Source organism: Benincasa hispida, chromosome 12, assembly GCF_009727055.1.
Source record: "Benincasa hispida cultivar B227 chromosome 12, ASM972705v1, whole genome shotgun sequence".
Taxonomy (NCBI): Eukaryota; Viridiplantae; Streptophyta; class Magnoliopsida; order Cucurbitales; family Cucurbitaceae; genus Benincasa; species Benincasa hispida.
Genome location: NC_052360.1, coordinates 70,984,904 through 71,002,893, shown reverse-complemented (window position 1 = coordinate 71,002,893; position 17,990 = coordinate 70,984,904). Strand labels below are relative to the sequence as shown.

At 39.1% G+C, this 17,990-nt stretch overlaps 1 non-coding gene across 1 annotated transcript; it reads right to left on the bottom strand.

Annotated features, from left to right (window-relative positions):
• Nucleotides 1–3,609: 3,609 nt before the first annotated feature.
• Nucleotides 3,610–3,716, bottom strand: LOC120068616. Its single transcript, XR_005479254.1, has one exon. It is a non-coding gene; the product is annotated as a small nucleolar RNA R71 (small nucleolar RNA).
• Between the last annotated feature and the right edge of the window lie 14,274 nt (nt 3,717–17,990).

Below are 17,990 nucleotides of genomic sequence, written 5' to 3'. Positions count from 1 at the left end.
GAAACAGAAGGACGTAGGAAGCTTCACAGTCCCGTGCTCGATCGGAGGGTTAGATGTGAGACATGCATTGTGTGATCTAGTAGCAAGCATTAACAATCAGGAAGTAAAGTTTAATATGTTAAACGCATTAAAGTTCCCGGATAGTGAAGAATGTCAACTGAACAGAATAGAGTTGCCTAAAGAAGAAGTGACCTAAGTATGCGAGGTCCTCGCATTGGAGGAAAACATGAAAGAACCAGAGCTGCCAAGTCTGAGTGAGCGGCAGACAAAACTAACGCGTCCATCACTAGAGGATCCACCAGAACTTGAACTAAAACCATTATCTAGTCACCTTAAATATGCTTTCCTTGGAACAAATAAAATTTTACCTGTAATTATTTCCGCGAATCTTACCAAGCCTAACGAACATTCTCTTTTGCAGATGCTGCAAAAGCATATGCGTGCAATAGGTTGGACGCTAACGGACATCCGTGGCATCACCCTATCTTATTGCATGCATAAAATCAGGTTGGAAGAAGGGAAGATGGGATCGATTGAGCCTCAACGAAGGCTGAACCCCATAATGAAGGAGGTAAAGAAAGAAATCTTAAAATGGTTAGATGCAGGAATAATCTATCCTATATCCGACAGCAGCTGGGTAAGCCCAGTCCAATGCGTTCCCAAGAAAGGGGGAACAACAGTGATAGTCAATAATAATAATGAGCTCATTTCTTCAAGGACTGTCATGGGCTGGCGCATCTGCATGGACTATAGGAAGCTCAACGTGGCAACCAAGAAGGACCACTACCCCATTCCCTTCATTATGGACTATGTGTGGACACCTCTCAGGCCATGAGAAGGTGTGCCTTGGGATCAGCCCTAAAGGGATCAATCTATCTACTTACCCTTACTTCGGGGAAGGAGTGAATTCCATCTTATGTAGCTGAGTTCCCAACTCCCAAATCAGACAAACCCCCAAAGTAGTAGGTTTGAGTCGGCGACCTGGCCACTCGTACCTATGCAAATCAAAAGACCGCCCTCAATGGATGGAGTTCCCAACTCATTCAGGATTGAGGTCATGTTACCTATGGTCATTCTAGTGAAGTGAAGTCTTTTTCATGAATGACGTTATATAACGAATACTTTGTGGTCGGGTCTTATACAAACTCTTTGTATAGGACGTCGCCACTCATATGTCTCTACACGAATGATCAGGATCAGACCATCTGTAGCAAGTCACAACACTTGTAAGTATTCCACAAAGTGGGCCGCATCCGTAGTGTTACCAAGATAAGGTTTCCCTCCTATATCGATATACTACAAACCATTTTGGTTATTGATAACGGGCAGAAATGCACGTTATCATAGTGTTAAGTTCTTAAACAATGTTGGCTTGCATTGATAAAATATGATAAATTGCATTAAAAAAGCATCATATTCATAATATTGCGGTCGCATGTGTTCATCGCATTGGAACAGTTGATTTTTGTATTTTTTATGCAGATTATGCGTGAACGCAAGGGGGAAATTGCGATCATAGGAAATCATCGGTCCGAGCGCAACTTCACCGCAAGGCTTTGCGATGATTGTGCTCGTAAACATTTGCTCAAGAAGAATTTCCGCAACTTGGTTTGCGTAACTTGGTGGGCGCATCTCAGTGAAAGGCTAATTAATTGCGATGGGACAGAAAGCTGATGACAGTCGAATCTGAATTAAGTTAACAGCCGATAACGATCACAAGTACATTCAACTTTTCAGTGACAAATATTCGGCGCATCAATCAGGAATTAAAGCCGTCCCATCTGTACAATCAATAAGAGAAGAAGCCGCCTTTCACCCTGGATGTTCTATAAATACCAAGGCAATCCTTCAGAAAAGGGGTTAATTAGTTCACGAGTTCACCATCTTACGAGTTTAGCCTGGTTTTTTAGATTTTCTTTTACTTTAAGGCGGATGCGAGAGAAGAAGGTTGTGCTGACAGATTGTTCCAGTAAGCTTGGGAGACCGCCGAAAAACTACCAAAACAGAGAGAGGGTCGACGCCTACAGAAGCAGGAATATCTTTGGAACCGAATAGAGATTGACAGTGTAAAAGCCTCAGTCAACAAGGAATTGCTACCAGGCTCTCTTCCTTTATCTTCCATTGTTATTTTGTACTCACTCATTTATAAAAATGGAATTTCCTTCTCTATATCTGTTCACTCTCTGTTATTTATGCATGAGTAGCTAAATCTATTGAATTGGTTGAGAATAACTTAGCTAGCATGACTGGGAATCTCCATTCTATGTGATTATCTTGTATTATGTATGCTTCATTCGTCCATTAGAGATACTCGAGAGGGTAGTTTGTGGACAGGATCTAGGCTTGGGAAAGTCAGGTTAGAATCTAAGTTCGGGAGAGTCTGATTAGAACACAAAATCAAGAGATAGGCGCTTAGGAATAAGCTCTATTTGCTATTAACGCATCCCATGCATCCTAGAGATAGGATATGATTGTGTGTGGCCACCTTGCTTTCATGCATCTTGCATCATTGTATAGGACAAGAGTAGAGACTTAGGAATAATCTCTATGGACACTTTTGCATTCAACACATGCGTCCTAGACTTAGGAGCATCACATTTGCATTGGAAAATGACTTGTTGTGCATGGTTGTAGCATGGTCGCATAGTTTGACGCATTCCCAGGTAACGATAGCTAAAGACCTTCTCAACCCGTTCACCGCATACTAAATGCATCTATCCCACAACTGACTTTTCTCAAATCCGCCGCATTTTTTTATTTTTCATTAACGCAAAAACAAAATCCCAACAACTTATTTATTTATCCGATTACCGCAAAGTTTTCATAAAAATTACCAACGCAACCTGTTTTCACAAGTCCCTAAGTTCGACCTTGGACTTATTAGGAAACTCAGTGTAATTTACCCTTGGATTTCGCTGAGGAAACTTGAGTTCACAACGCAATTTCACCATCGCATATCATCCATAATTCACTTCATAAAATCAAGCATCAAGTTTTTGGCGTCGTTGCCGGGAACTTCGACAAAATAGTGTTCTAACGGTAATTTTTCTGATTTCTTTGTAGACTCTCAATCTCTGGCGAATTATGACCTGGAGATTGAGAGAATGTTTAGACGGAGACTGAGAAACCGCCAACAGTAACCACAGTCAGATAAAGAAGAGATGGCGGAGAAGCCTGAAAACGGAGCACCAAATGATAACAATGTCATGGCGAATCCAATCATGCTGGCAAACGATCACAATAGACCCATTAGGGACTATGCATCTCCAAACCTCTATGATTTCTCTCCAGGAATCATGAGGCCTGCCCTCGATGGAAGCAGATTCAAAATGAAGCCAGTGATGCTACAGATGATCCAGACTGCAGGACAATTCAAATGAAGGCGTGGCAAGGACCCGCACGCCCATCACCGAAGCTTTATTCAAATCTGCAATACTTTTATGTTCCCAAACATCTCTGCCGAAGAAGTTCGACTAACTTTGTTCCCTTTTTCTCTCTGTGACCAGGCTAAGAAATGAGGCGTATTCTCTCAAACCGGGAGAGATCACTTCATGGGAACAGGTCGTGGAGAAGTTTATGAAGAAATACTTTCCACCCACTGAGAATGCCAGACAAAGGAAACTCATTACAAATTTTGAACAAGACATGGACGAATCGCTCAGTGATGCCTGGGCGAGGTTTAAAAGGTTGGTTAAGGATTGTCCACACAATGGTTTGCCAGACTACCTTCAAATGGAAACTTTTTATCATGCTTTGAATCCCACTTCGCCGACCACTGCCAATACGGTAGCCGCTGGTGGTCTGCTTGATAAAACGTATGACGAAGCGAAGAATATCTTGGATTGCATCTATAAGAACCACGAAGATTGGAGAGAGAGTGACCAGAGATTGAGAATCAAAGACAATGATGCAAGTAATGGTGCTATTACTTCACTACAAAATCAGATGACCGCAATGATAAACTTAATCCAGGGAATTGCAATCAGCAGCCCAATACCGCAAAATGGGCAAATAAACGCAATCAGTTAAAACACGCAAGGTGTGCGACTTGCGATGATAGGCACGAGATGGAAGATTGCCTGCAAAATCCACAATCCGTTTACTTTGTAAAAAATAATCCCTTTTCGAATACCTTCAACCCCGGGTGGAGAAACCACCCTAATTTTGCTTGGAAGAATCAGCAACAGAATTTCCAACCCGTGGCGCAAAAAGAAGGGCCACAAGGATTTCCCACGCAACAACGGTTAAACGAGCAATCAAGCAAGTAGCTCACAACCACTGCAATCCTCTTCCTTGGAAAGCCTATTGAAGCAATACATAGAGAAAAACGAAATTGTGCTTCAAAGTCAAGCTACGTCCATCCACAATGTAGAATTACAGATGGGCCAGATTGCGAGTGAGCTGAAGAGTAGACCACAAGAGGCTCTGCTGAGTTCAACAGAACTCCTACGCAATCCGGGAGGATCAGGTAAAAAGAAATGTCAGGTTGTGACATTGCGAAGTGGGAAGACGGTGGAGGAAGAAAAGAATGAGCTTTGTTGGACAGCTCACATTGCGGCTGAACCTGGAATTGCGGTGACGCAAGAAAAAGAAGGAGGAAAAGAAGTAGTAGAACCAGAGGTTGCGTCGACCTCAAAGCCAAATGAGACGGGGACCGTGAAAGTGTAGTTATCCCCTTTCCCAAAGAGACTAAGGAAGAAGAAGAACGAAGAGGTACAGTACTAACATTTTCTGTCTATGTTAAAGCAATTATATATTAATATTCCTTTCAGTGAAGCGATTGAAGAGATGCCTACCTACGCAACGTTTTTGAAGGATATGGTAACCAAGAAGAGGGGAGCTGGTAAGTTTTCCACGGTAGCTTTAACGCAAAGTTCGAAATCAATCATTCCACCGAAGATGAGCAATCCTGGAGCTTTACTATTCCTTGCTCCATAGGAGGGCTATACATCAGGCAAGCTCTATGTGACCTGGGAGCCAGCATAAATTTGATGCCTCTTTCAATCTTTAGGCAGCTGAATGTGGGGCACCTTGTACCCAAACGGTGACTCTCTAACTTGCCGATAGATCTCTGGTGCATCCAGAGGGAAAGTGAAGGACGTACTGATAACCATTGACAATTTTATCCTACCAGCCGTCTTCATCATTTTGGACTACGAGGCCGACAAAGATGTGCCCATCATTCTGGGGCGACCATTTTTATCAACAAGTCATGCTCAGATTGATGTGCATAAAGGGAAATCACTTTGAGCATCAACGGACAGAAGCTTAAGTTTAACATAATTCGTGTTATGAAGTTTCCGGATGAAGAAGACCTGCATGACTCAGATGATGACCAGAATTTGATTGAGGAAGAAAAGTTTGATGAAGAGAATGAAGAAGAGGATGTCAGCGCTTCCGTTCTTGCCTGTAATGAGATCATAACAAAAACAAACAAGGAAGAAGAAATGATCTCAAACCAAGAAGAAGAGCCAATAGAAAAAGAAGAAAGAAAAACAACGCAACCATCCCTAGTAGAACCACCAACATTGGAATTAAAGACCTTGCCGAGTCATTTAAAGTACACGTTTTTGGGACAGAATGAGAAGCTTCCAGTTATCATTTCATCTGAGCTCAACGAAGACCAAAAGAATGCGTTGATGAGCATTCTAAGGAAACATGTGCGAGCAATTGGTTGGACGCTCGTTAACATTAAAGGAATTAGCCCAGCGTACTGTATGCACCACATTCGTCTTAAAGAGGATCACAAAGCAACGATCGAACATCAACGCAAACTCAACCCTGCGATGAAAAAGGTCGTCAAAAAGGAGATCATTAAATGGTTAGATGCGGGCATTATCTATCCCATAGTAGACAGCACGTGGGTTAGCCCCACACAGTGTGTGCCGAAAAAGGGCAGTATGACGGTAGTCCCAAATGAAAACAATGAATTAATACCGCAAAGAACTGTCACTGGGTGGCGCATTTGCATGGATTACCGCAAGCTGAATGCGGCCACAAAGAAAGATCATTTCCCTCTGCCATTCATTTACCAAATGCTAGACCGTCTAGCTGGAAATGACTTTTATTGCTTTCTGGATGGTTATGTCGGGTACAACTAGATTATGATAGCTCTAGAAGATCAAGACAAGACCACATTCACCTGCTCATATGGGACCTTTGCTTTTCGTCACATGTCGTTCGGCCTCTGCAATGCGCCAAGCACGTTCTAAAGCTGCATGATGGCCACCTTTTCAAATTATCTCGCAGACTCTGTTGAAATCTTCATGGACGACTTCTCTATTTATAGGAACACCTATGAAGTCTGTTTAGCAAACTTGGAGAAGATACTGAAGAGATGTGAAGAGACGAATCTGGTACTTAATTGGGAAAAATGTCATTTCATGGTGAAGAAGGGCATAGTGTTGAGCCATAAGGTTTCCCGGGATAGGTTAGAGGTGGACAAAGAAAAAATGGAAGCAATTGAAAACCTTCCACCTCCAACAAGCGTGAAGGCTGTACGAAGCTTCTTGGGGCACGCTAGATTCTAGAGACGCTTTGTTAAAGATTTTTAAAATAGCGCGATCATTGAGTGCGTTGTTAGAGGCTGACAGAAAATTTGATTTCTCAACGCATTTCGAGTTTTGAAGAATGCGCTGATTACTGTACCCGTATTGATTGCACCGGACTAGACACTTCCTTTTGAAATAACGTGCGATGCAAGCGGGTATGCGATGGGAGCAGCTTTGGCACAGAAGAGAAAAACAATCTTGCATCCCATCACATATGTGAGTAAAACATTAAATCCTACTCAGACAAATTATACCACCACAGAGAAAGAGCTTCTGGTGGTAATTTTTGCGTTGGAAAAATTTTGGGCATATCTGTTGGGGACAAAGGTACTCATCCATACTGATCATTCAGCAATAAAGTACTTAATGACAAAGAAGGACACAAAGCCGAGGTTTATCAGATGGGTTCTCCTCCTTCAAGAATTTGACATAGAAATAATTGATCGGAAGGGGATAAAAAACCAAGTTGTGGATCACTTGTCTAGACTAGAAAATCCTGAGGTTGACCGCAATGAGTCTGAAGTGAGTGCAGTGTTCCCAGATGAGCAGTTGTTCCATATTGAAGAATTGCCCTGATATGCAGACATGGTCAATTATCTGGTATGTGAGCAATTTCCTAAAGATTACACCTACTACCAACAGAAGAAGCACAAACATGAATGCAGACATTATTATTTGGATGAGTCGAATCTGTATAAAAGAGGGGCAAACTAGATCTTGCGATTTTGTGTACCAAATGCTACTCAACAATACATATTATCACAATGTCACGACTCACCATATGGTGGGCACTTTGAAGGACAGCGCATAGTAGCCAAGGTTTTACAGAGTGGATTCTTTTGGCCTACATTGTTTAAGGATGCAACTGTCTACATAATGAAGTGTGATCGGCGCCAGCGCACAGGTAACATTTCATGGAAACATGCAATGCCAATGAACATCATCTTGGAGCTTGAATTGTTCGATGTATGGGGGATTGATTTCGTGGGACCATTCCCTCCCTCGAATGGTAAACATTATATTTTATTAGTCGTCGACTATGTATCCAAGTGGGTAGAGGCAGAGGCGTGCGCCGTAAGTGATGCGGCGGTAGTCTCTCAATTCCTAAATAAGAACATTTTCACTCGTTTTGGCACTCTCCGTGCCATCGTAAGTGATGAAGGGTCACACTTTGTCAATCATACTGTTAAGGAGCTGTTGCGCAAATATAACACTCTCTACAAAGTGGCCATCGTATACCATCCGCAAATGAATGATCAGGCTGAGATGTCCAATCGGGAGATTAAGCTGATACTCGAGAAGGTAGTAAAGCCTTCACGAAAAGATTGGTCAACGAAGCTCGACGATGCGTTGTGGGCATACCAGACTGCATTTAAAACACCAATAGGTATGTCCTCATAAGCGTTGATATTTGGTAAGCCATGTCATTTGCCTCTGAAGCTGGAACATAAGGCATTGTGGGCGATAAAGAAGCTGAACTTTGATTTAAAAAAAAGCAGGAGAAGCGCGAAAAATGCAACTGGTCGAGCTAGAAGAATAGAGAACTAACGCATATGAGAACGTGAAGATCTACAAGGAGCGCACCAAGCACTGGCACGACAAACACATATGCGGTAAGAACCTCCAAGTCGGACAAAAGGTCTTACTCTTCAACTCACGTCTACGGCTCTTCCCGAGAAAATAAAAATCACGCTGGTCCGGACCGTTCATCATTAAAGAAATATTCCAACATGGTGCGGTGGAGCTGATCATTAAATATGGAAGTCGTATATTTAAGGTTAATGGACAGCGAGTTAAGGCATATTGCGGAGGTAATTTCCAGCCAAGAAAGACCTCCGTGAAGCTGAAAAACCCGGAATACCCTTTGTTTGGTTCTTGAACTCTCATTCCTTTTCACTTTAATCATCATTTATTTATCTGCATTTTACTCATTATTACTTCTAAAAAAAAACATGTTGTTTTGTTTAAAATCATTTGACCCTCTCACTGTTTATTTACAACGATTAAGGCACAGGATTGTGGAGATGTTACATGAAGCAGCAAATTATCTCACTCCATCACCGCAATCCAAAGAAGATAGATCGTCGTAAAGATGGATGCGTCAATACACAATGCAGGCAACAACGCAAATTTGGGGGTATATTCTTCCTTATCTTTATTTCAAATTTTGCGCTATCGCATCGCATGTTAGTTTTAAAAGTTTTATCACCACATCCTCTTTGATTACCGCAATCATTCGACATAGATAAATTTAGTAAGATGTCGTATGCTATTTCTTTGCCAAGTATGATTTCAATGATGAAAAACGTGCTTTTATTTCCTTCGTATATACTAAAGTTAACTTAACTTTAAGATAGTCACCTCATAAAATATTTCTAGATGTTAGGGGTTTGCTAGCTTTCTTTCAAACTCTCTTTACGAAGCTTTCTAAGAACATCGCAAGCCTTATCTCAATCTTTTGGCAATGAGGACATTGCCGCATTTTAAATTTGGGGGTGAGGTATTTATTTTTGACCTTACTATTTAGAAAAAAAATGAAAAATTTTGAGAATAACAACTCCACTGTCAACATAATGGGAAACCTATGTTGCTAAGAGTTAAGTTGTGAAAGGCACTTACCCGTAGTTGGATGTCCGCATGACACACGTGGATGCAAGCCAAAACGAAAGTAAGTCACCAGGATCAGCGCATAAATAAATGACCGCAACTCTGCTGCCAAGTAGGTATGAGTTTAATCTAAGGAAGAGTGCATTGCTCGTAGTTGAATGTCCGCATGACACACGTGGGGTCAAGCCAAAACGAAGACAAGGCACTTGGATCAGCACAAGGTAAAAAAAAATAATAATGTCAAGAAATATGTAAGGATAAAATCATTTGACACCCTGGTGGAAAATTTTCTTTTTGAAATAAATCATGTGATGTTCCAGAAATTAGTAAAGTTCTTTTGAAGGTTAAGCTTGCAGTCCCTAAGTCTTAGAAATATTTTAAGAAGAGACTTGAATAAGACTTGAGGAAATTTTGGTATATAGGATTTGAACGAAGTATCCTTGAGAAATCTAGGAAAAGAACATTGCAGTTGACTTGCTAAAGAAAGTCTTTAGCTTATGCTTGAGGACATGCATTGTTTAAATTTGGGGGTGTGATAACGGGCAGAAATGTTATCATAGTGCTAAGTTCTTAAACAATGTTGGGTTGTATTGATAAAATATGTTAAATTGCATCCAAAGAGCATCACATTCATAATATTGCGATCGTATGCATTCATCGCATAGGAACAATTGATTTTGTGTTTTTATGCAGATTATGCGTGAACGCAAGGCAGAAATTGCGATCTTAGGAAATCATCGGTCGAGCGCAACTTCACCGTAAGGCTTTGCGATGATTGAGCTCGTAAACATTTGCTCAAGAAGGATTGTCGCAACCTGGTTTGCGCAACTTGGTGGGCGCATTTGGGTGAAAGGCTAATTAAACGCGATGGGACAGAAAGCTGATGACAGTCGAATCCGAATTAAGTTGACAGCCGATAACGATCACAAGTATATTCAGCTTTTCGGTGACAAATATTCGGCACATCAGTCAAGAATTAAAGTCGTCCCATCTGTACAATCATGAGAGAGAATTCGCCTTTCACCCTGGATGTTCTATAAATACCAAGGGCATCCTTCAGAAAAGGGGTTAATCAGTTCACAAGTTCACCATCTTATGAGTTTAGCCTGGTTTTTAGATTTTCTTTTACTTCAAGGTGGACGCGAGAGAAGAAGGTTGTGCCAACAGATCGTTTCGGTAAGCTTGGGAGAGCGCCGGAAGCTGCCCGAACAGAGAGAGGGCCGACGCCTGTTGAAGCAGGAACATCTTTGGAACCGAATAGAGATTGACAGTGTAAAAGCCTCGGTCAGTAAGGAAATTCTACCAGGCTCTCTACCTTTATCTTCCATTGTTATTTTGTACTCAAACTCATTTATAAAAATGGAATTTCCTTCTCTATATTTGTTCACTCTCTGTTATTTACGCATGAGTAGCTAAATCTGTTGAATGGGTTGAGAAGAACTTAGCTAGCTTGATTGGGAATCTTCATTTTATATGATTATCTTGTATTATGTATGCTTCATTCGTCCATTAGAGATACTCGAGAGGGTCGTTTGTGGACAGGATCTAGGCTTGGGAAAGTCAGGTTAGAATCTAGGCTCGGGAGAGTCAGATTAGAACGCATAATCAAGAGATAGGCGCTTAGGAATAAGCTCTATTTGCTATTAACGCATCGCATGCATCCTAGAGATATGATATGATTGTGTGCGGTCACCTTGCTTTCATGCTTTTTGCATCATCGTATAGGACAAGAGAAGAGACTTAGGAATAATCGCTATGGACACTTTTGCATTCAACACATGCGTCCTAGACTTAGGAGCATCACATTTGCATTGGAAAATGACTTGTTGTGCATGGTTGTAGCAAGATCGCATAGTTTGATGCATTCCCAGGTAACGATAGCTAAAAACCTTCTCAACTCGTTCACCGCATACTCAATGCATCTATCCCACAACTGACTTTTCTCAAATTCGCTGTATTTGTTTATTTTTCATTAACACAAAATACAATCCCAACAACTTATTTATTTACCCGGTTACCGCAAAGTTTTCATAAAAATTACCAACGCAACCTGTTTTCACAAGTCCCTCGAACTTAGACTTACCAGGAAACTCAGTGGAATTTACACTTGGATTCCACAAAAAAAACTTGAGTGTACAATGTAATTTCATCATCGCATATCATCCATAATTCACTTCATAAAATCAAGCATCAGTTATCACTTAAGACATGATCTACTTGTATGTCACCACATACATACTTAAGTTACATAATGACAACAACGGATTTTAGTTTTATGATTTGTGGTAAAGCAAATAAAACATCCAATGTGTAAAGTCAAGTAGTGAAGAAAATATCATATATTATACATTACAAGCGTTCGTGCAAACTGTGTTTACAAACTACAGGACACGAGACTTTAGGGCATCATCCCCAACATTAAACATATATAGCGAATAAGTGGGTTCGCAACCCTCCCACTACGTCGAGGTTCCCTCAACACTTGAGGTGGATTTGACCTAGTAGATGAACCCATTTCAACAACTTTTGTTGATGTACTAGGCTCTTCAACAACTCTTGTTGAAGATTGAATAGTTTCTTTGGAAATCTTATTCAACACAATTTTACTTCTGGGTCTGTGCTTCCTTATGCGGTCTTCCTCGAGAAAAGTAGCATTTGTCAATACATATACTTTGTTTTCTTTAGGATCAAAGAAATAACCACCTCTCGTTTCCTTGGGGTAGCCTACAAATAGGCACAACCTCGAACATGGTTCCAATTTCTTGGGATTAGCCTCAAGCACATGTGTTGGACAACCCATGATTTTTAAATGACGTAAACTAGCTTTACGACCATTCCATAACTCCAAAGTGTTTTGGCAACACTCTTGGAGGGAATGCAGTTCAAGATGTAGCAGTTTCTACTAAAAAACCCCAAAACGAGTCAGGTAAGGAAGTATAACTCTTATAGACCAAACCATGTTCAACAGGGTTCGATTTCTCCTTTCTGATACACCATTTTGCTGAGGTGTACCAGGTATTGAGAGATGGGATACTATTCCATGTTCTATCAAATAGTTCTGAGAAGTTAAATCCATAAACTCTCTACCTCGATCAAATAGAAATGTTTTATTCATTCTATTTTATGCATTTTCAACTCCAGCCTTGAATTCTTTGAACTTTTCAAAAGATTAAGACTTATGTTGCATTAAATAAACGTACCCATATCTTGAATAATTGTAAGTAAGAGTTATGAAATATTCATAACCTCCCCTAGTATTTACATTCATCGGACCACAAAAGTCTAAATGTACTAGCTTTAGAGGTTCTTTGGCTCTATGATCTTTTCCAGTAAAAGGCCTTTTAGTCATCTTGCCTTCAAGGCATGACTCACACACAGGTAAAAAATTTCTTTTAACTCGCTTAGAAGTCCATTCTTCACCAACCTCTCAATCCTATTGAGATTGATGTGTCCTAGTCTTAGGTGCCAAAGTTGGGCATTTTCCTTAGGAGAAATTCTATGTCTTTTATGTTGAGTTACAATCTCTGTGTTATGGAGGGCATTTGTTGCTAATGGCCTTAGCACATACAAATTATTTTCCAGTTTTCCAAAACAAATATCAACACTATTCCTTATAATAAAAAATATATTAAAAGAAAAATTGATATATAGGATTGTTCTAACAAGCACTTTACAGAAACTAAATTTGTTTTTAAATCAAGAACTACAAAAACATTTTTTTAATACAAGAAATTTGTTCTGTAAAGTCAACCGGAGACCTCCCACTGCCACAATTGAGACGACGTGCCCAATTCCAACTTGCATCATCATCTCACCAGCATCTAGTTGCCGTCAGGAACTAATTCCCTAAAATGAAGAACAAACATGGTTAGTGGCCCTAGAGTCAATAATCCAGGAAGAATCATCATTCTCCACTAAACAAGTTTCCAATACAAAAAAAATCATATTTATCTTGTTTGGCCTTCTTCTTTTCTGCCAAATATTTGGGGCAGTTCCTCTTCTAGTGCCCATCTTGGTTGCAATGGAAACACTTTCCTTTGTCAGCCTTGACGGGTGTCTACCCCTATTCGGAGCAACTACTAGGTTAGCAGCCTTCCCCTTTCCACCCTTCTTCTTCTTCCACTTTTTGGTATCGGAGGAAGAAGGTACAAACTTAGTTCCAGAGGTTGAACCTTTATGGAACTTTTTAAAAGATGAAGCAACATTTGCTTCACCCTTCTTCTCCTTGATTTTCAAGAAGGATTAGAAGGTCTGTAGCTCATTGAGCAGGGTAGTCAGGTTGTAGTCAATCCTGTTCAAAACAACATTACTACAGAAGTGTAGGAAACTTTCAGGTAAAGATTCCAGTATTATGCTAACCTGGCTAGCCTCACCAATGCTTGACCCATTCATCTCTGCCATGTTAAAGTGAATCATCATGTTGAGAACGTGTTCTCGAATAAATGCCCCCCTCTTGCATACGGGCATTAAAGATGTACTTGAGAGCGTTATGTCTGAGCTGTGCAAACGGTTGTCCGACCATTCCCCTCAGGGACTCCATGATCTCACGTGCTGTGAGCATAGGCTCGTACTTCTTGACCAAGACTTCATTAAGGCTTACCAAGATATATGCTTGGGCCTTTTTGTTTGCCCTTGTCCAACACTCATATGCTTCCCAAACATTTTGAGGAGCATTGACAGGTGGAAGGGGAGGACATTCCTCTATTAGGACAAAGAAAAGGTCATCGATGATTAGAATAGTATTGATTGTGTTTTTTCAACTAACGTAGTTTTCACTCGTTAATTTATCAATGGCTAGTAAACTTAGAGTAGCGGTAGCCATTATATGAAATTGTTGAAAAAGAACAAACTATTTTAGTCTACTTACACTAAAACCATTTTAGAAAACCAATCAAATTTTCTTTAACAAAATAGTCTAGGGTACCCTAGGTGACATATATTTTGTAATTATGCTTCAGTGAGGTAGGACAAAGTTCACTATAGAGTGATCAACTGGCCCTTCAATGAAATGAGACATTCTCAACCATTAGACAGAAATAACTCGTTGTCACTGTAACTAATAGTCACCATTGTTCGGTCCAAAATTTATCAACATCCTTAACATTTCCATGTAAGTGTAATCCCTCATTTTAGGTTCTAGAGTTCTGCTCAAATGAGTCAACCGTAGGGAAAAGACTATTGGAACATGAAACTAAAGCAACCCTATCCATTTCTGGAGATCAAATAAAGCATCATACAATACAACCATTCTTTAGAAGGACACACACGATGCCTCGAGGCGATGCATGAAACTTTATTCAACCTAATGAGAAAGACCAAGGGATGTGCTATCTCACGTCCCGCTCCTACTTACTGTAAATACTCTCTTCATTCACCTTGATATTGACTTACCCAAATTCCACCTGTAGGGGACACCCATGGTGCCTCGAGGGCGAGAGTAGATCTCACGGTTTGAACTTTTAGGGAGAAATGTGTAGAGGCAAAATTGAAGTATCATATACCCCATTTTTCTCCCACTGAGTATTCTACCTAGAGTTAATTAACTTAGGAAAATCCGGCTACTGGTTTTATCTAAGTGTTTGTTTAATTTACTAAAAAACAACTCTTGTCTTTGATGATTAAAAAATTTTGATCGAAGTCTCATTAAACTCTTTAATAGACTTTGATCAAACTTACATGCATGTAACAAATATATCTAATTCACCTTTCCATGTAGGTTCTAGGGTAGGGGTGCGACGTTTCCATCGACTTAAGTATCCCAGCCTAGCCAAAATTCGCCTTAGACAAAAGGTCCCTTATAGATACATTTGTTACATATTTAATTTTTTATTAAGAATAAATTTAATCCTATTAAATTGATTTAAAAGATTAAACTTAGATTTCTAATCTCATTAGAAATATGAACTTAGGTCTATCTCAATCATATTTTAAAACAATTATAAAAAAATGATTATAGCCTAAAGTTTGCATGCAACTCTTTATTATTGATTTTAATTCTAATTTCATTTAATTATAAAAATTATAAATAAATGAAACAATTAAAAACCAACTATTGCATACTAGACATACTTTAGTTAATTATAACATTTATCGATTAACCTAAGGTAATGCCATGCATCGTGCAATATTCATTCATTACTAATATATAACAATTATATAACTAAGTAATGAATCATGCTATAGCATACATTCCATACATTCACTCAACCATATATTATAACACTTACAATATAAATGATGCATGGATATGCTATAATGCATGCATACGTATACTATAACATTTATACTATATGATGCATGAGCATGCTTTGTGTAATTTAAATCATGCATACTCATATATTATAACACTTATAATATAAAATAATGCATGAACATAAATGCATGACCTATGGTGGGTTTTAAAGCTATATGGCATACATTATGACATATAATATAAAACATACATCGCATGTATACTTATATTAGCAGTTGATGGACCGGGATAGGACCTCTAAAAAGGAAAAAAAATAAAAGGCTAACTATTACAAAATTTGAGTCAACCGGTTCGAAAAAGGTGAACCGGGTCTTGAACCACTCGAACCGAACCGCCCTTCAAAGAACCTTCTTGCAACTGATCGTGTAGCAAATGGTCTATTCGACGAGCATCTATGCGATGAGCATGAAAGACTACGCGGTCGCATAGCTAGCGACTATGCGATGAGCATGAAAGTCTACGCGATCATGTAGCAATTAACCATGCATTGAGCATCTAAATACCATGCGATCATTCAACAAGCCACTAAGCGATCTTGTAGCAAACGCCACACGATCGTACAGCAAACTCTACATGATCGTGTAGCATCAGCTATGCGATCGTTTAGCAAATGCTACATGATTATGTAGCAAAAGCTACCTTATCACATAACATGAGCTACCCAATCGTTTAGCTGTAGCTACACGATATGGAACCTCTATTTCGTCTTTCCATCGAAACAATTCTTTGCAACCCTTCTTTGAAGCCTTCGGAACAACACGAGCGACTCAAACTTACAAATTACAGACTCAATTGCAACAATAATGCCCAAAAACATAGGGGCATTTACAAACCAAAATTTGTAAATTAAAGAAAGCCTTAAATAGAGAGTTCTATCCCGAAACATCCATTAACAAATCCATCCACACCCATTCATCGCATAAATAGAATGCAGTTTATAAAACCCACCATTACTATAAAATGATGCAATGCGAGAATGGAATTTGGAATCAGAAACCTATAACTTGGCTCGGATACCAATTGAAGGAAATCTAATGAGAGAACCTTGAGCGGAAGCAGATCGACCAAATTCCATAATTTATTAAATACAAAGTTCTATAGTAAACAAGCAATAAAATATGCATTTAAATCTAAATTACAGCATGCTTTACGAGAAAGGGATTTCAAGAAACCTCACCTTTGAAGACTTTTTCTTCACAATTTTCCCTCAAACAGAACATAAACTTCTTGAAGACCTTCTTCAAGATAAACTCGAACAAAACCCAGATATTACCACAAAAGATACCTTGGTATTCTCAGGGTGAGAACCCAGGAGTGGTGGGCTCTGACTATTTTGGTTAAGAGGGAAAAAAATTTAATGTGGAGGAAGAAGATTGAGAACTTTCACACTTAAGACAAAACTCACAGAACACTTCTGTAACCTCTCAATCATTCAACATCCTTAGTCCAAGAAGAAGGAAACAAATTTTCTTTTTTACTAGCCATAAAAATAACCACCCCCACTAATGTGGGTGGAGAGAAAAGATGAGGAAAGGAGTTGTAACTCTCTTCTTTATTATCAAAATAATAACAATAATATAAATATAAATATGACAACTAACTTATCATATTATAATATATTATATATATATAATATATATATATTAAATATAACATATAACCTATAATTTTAATATTGTATCACATACAAGTAATAAACTATAGTTTCTTTTCTCTATCATATGGCATTTAATATAAATTATATTTATATTAAATTTAACAACTATGAATTCCATTCATAGAAAATATATTTGAATCTCATTCAAATATGTATTTCCTCCCATTAAGCTATAATGTATCATTATGACAATTATATCACATATAATTGAAATAACTTAATTATATCATATATAATTAAATCCCTTTATTAATTTGAACAATTCAAATTAATAAAAAAACTAATTCTCAACTAAATCCTATTGAGCTATCAAGGGGATCTCATGAACCTATAGCTTAAAGCTCCAACGGTACATGAATTATTAATTAAACTCTTTAATTATATTACTCACCATCCGCTAACTGTCAAGCACTCCACTAAAGATTGACAGCTGCACTCTTCGCACTACAAATATATTTTGTAAGTACAGCTTGGCCAAATTACCGTTTTGTCCCTATAGTTACATCTAACTTCTTAAGTACCACTGATCCCTCTAATAAACAATAGATCATAGTCCAACTATAACTAAACCGCTCTTGAGACAGGAGAGGGTGTAGCGCCACATTATTCAAGACCCGAAATCAGTTCTTAAGGGAGCAATTTATCTACTTACCCTTGCCTCGAGGAATGAGGGAATTCCATCTTGTATAGTTGTGTTCCCAGCTCCCCAATCCGACCAACCCCCAAAATGATAGGCTTTTTTAGATCTAGCTGCTCTCACCCATACAAATCAAAGGATCGCCCTCATAGGCAGGAGTTCACAACTCACTCAAGATTCAGGTCATGTTACCTATGGTCATCTTGGTGAAATGTAAGTCTCTATTATGAGTGGCATTATATAATGAGACTAAACATTTCGTGGTCCGGTCTTATACAAACTCCT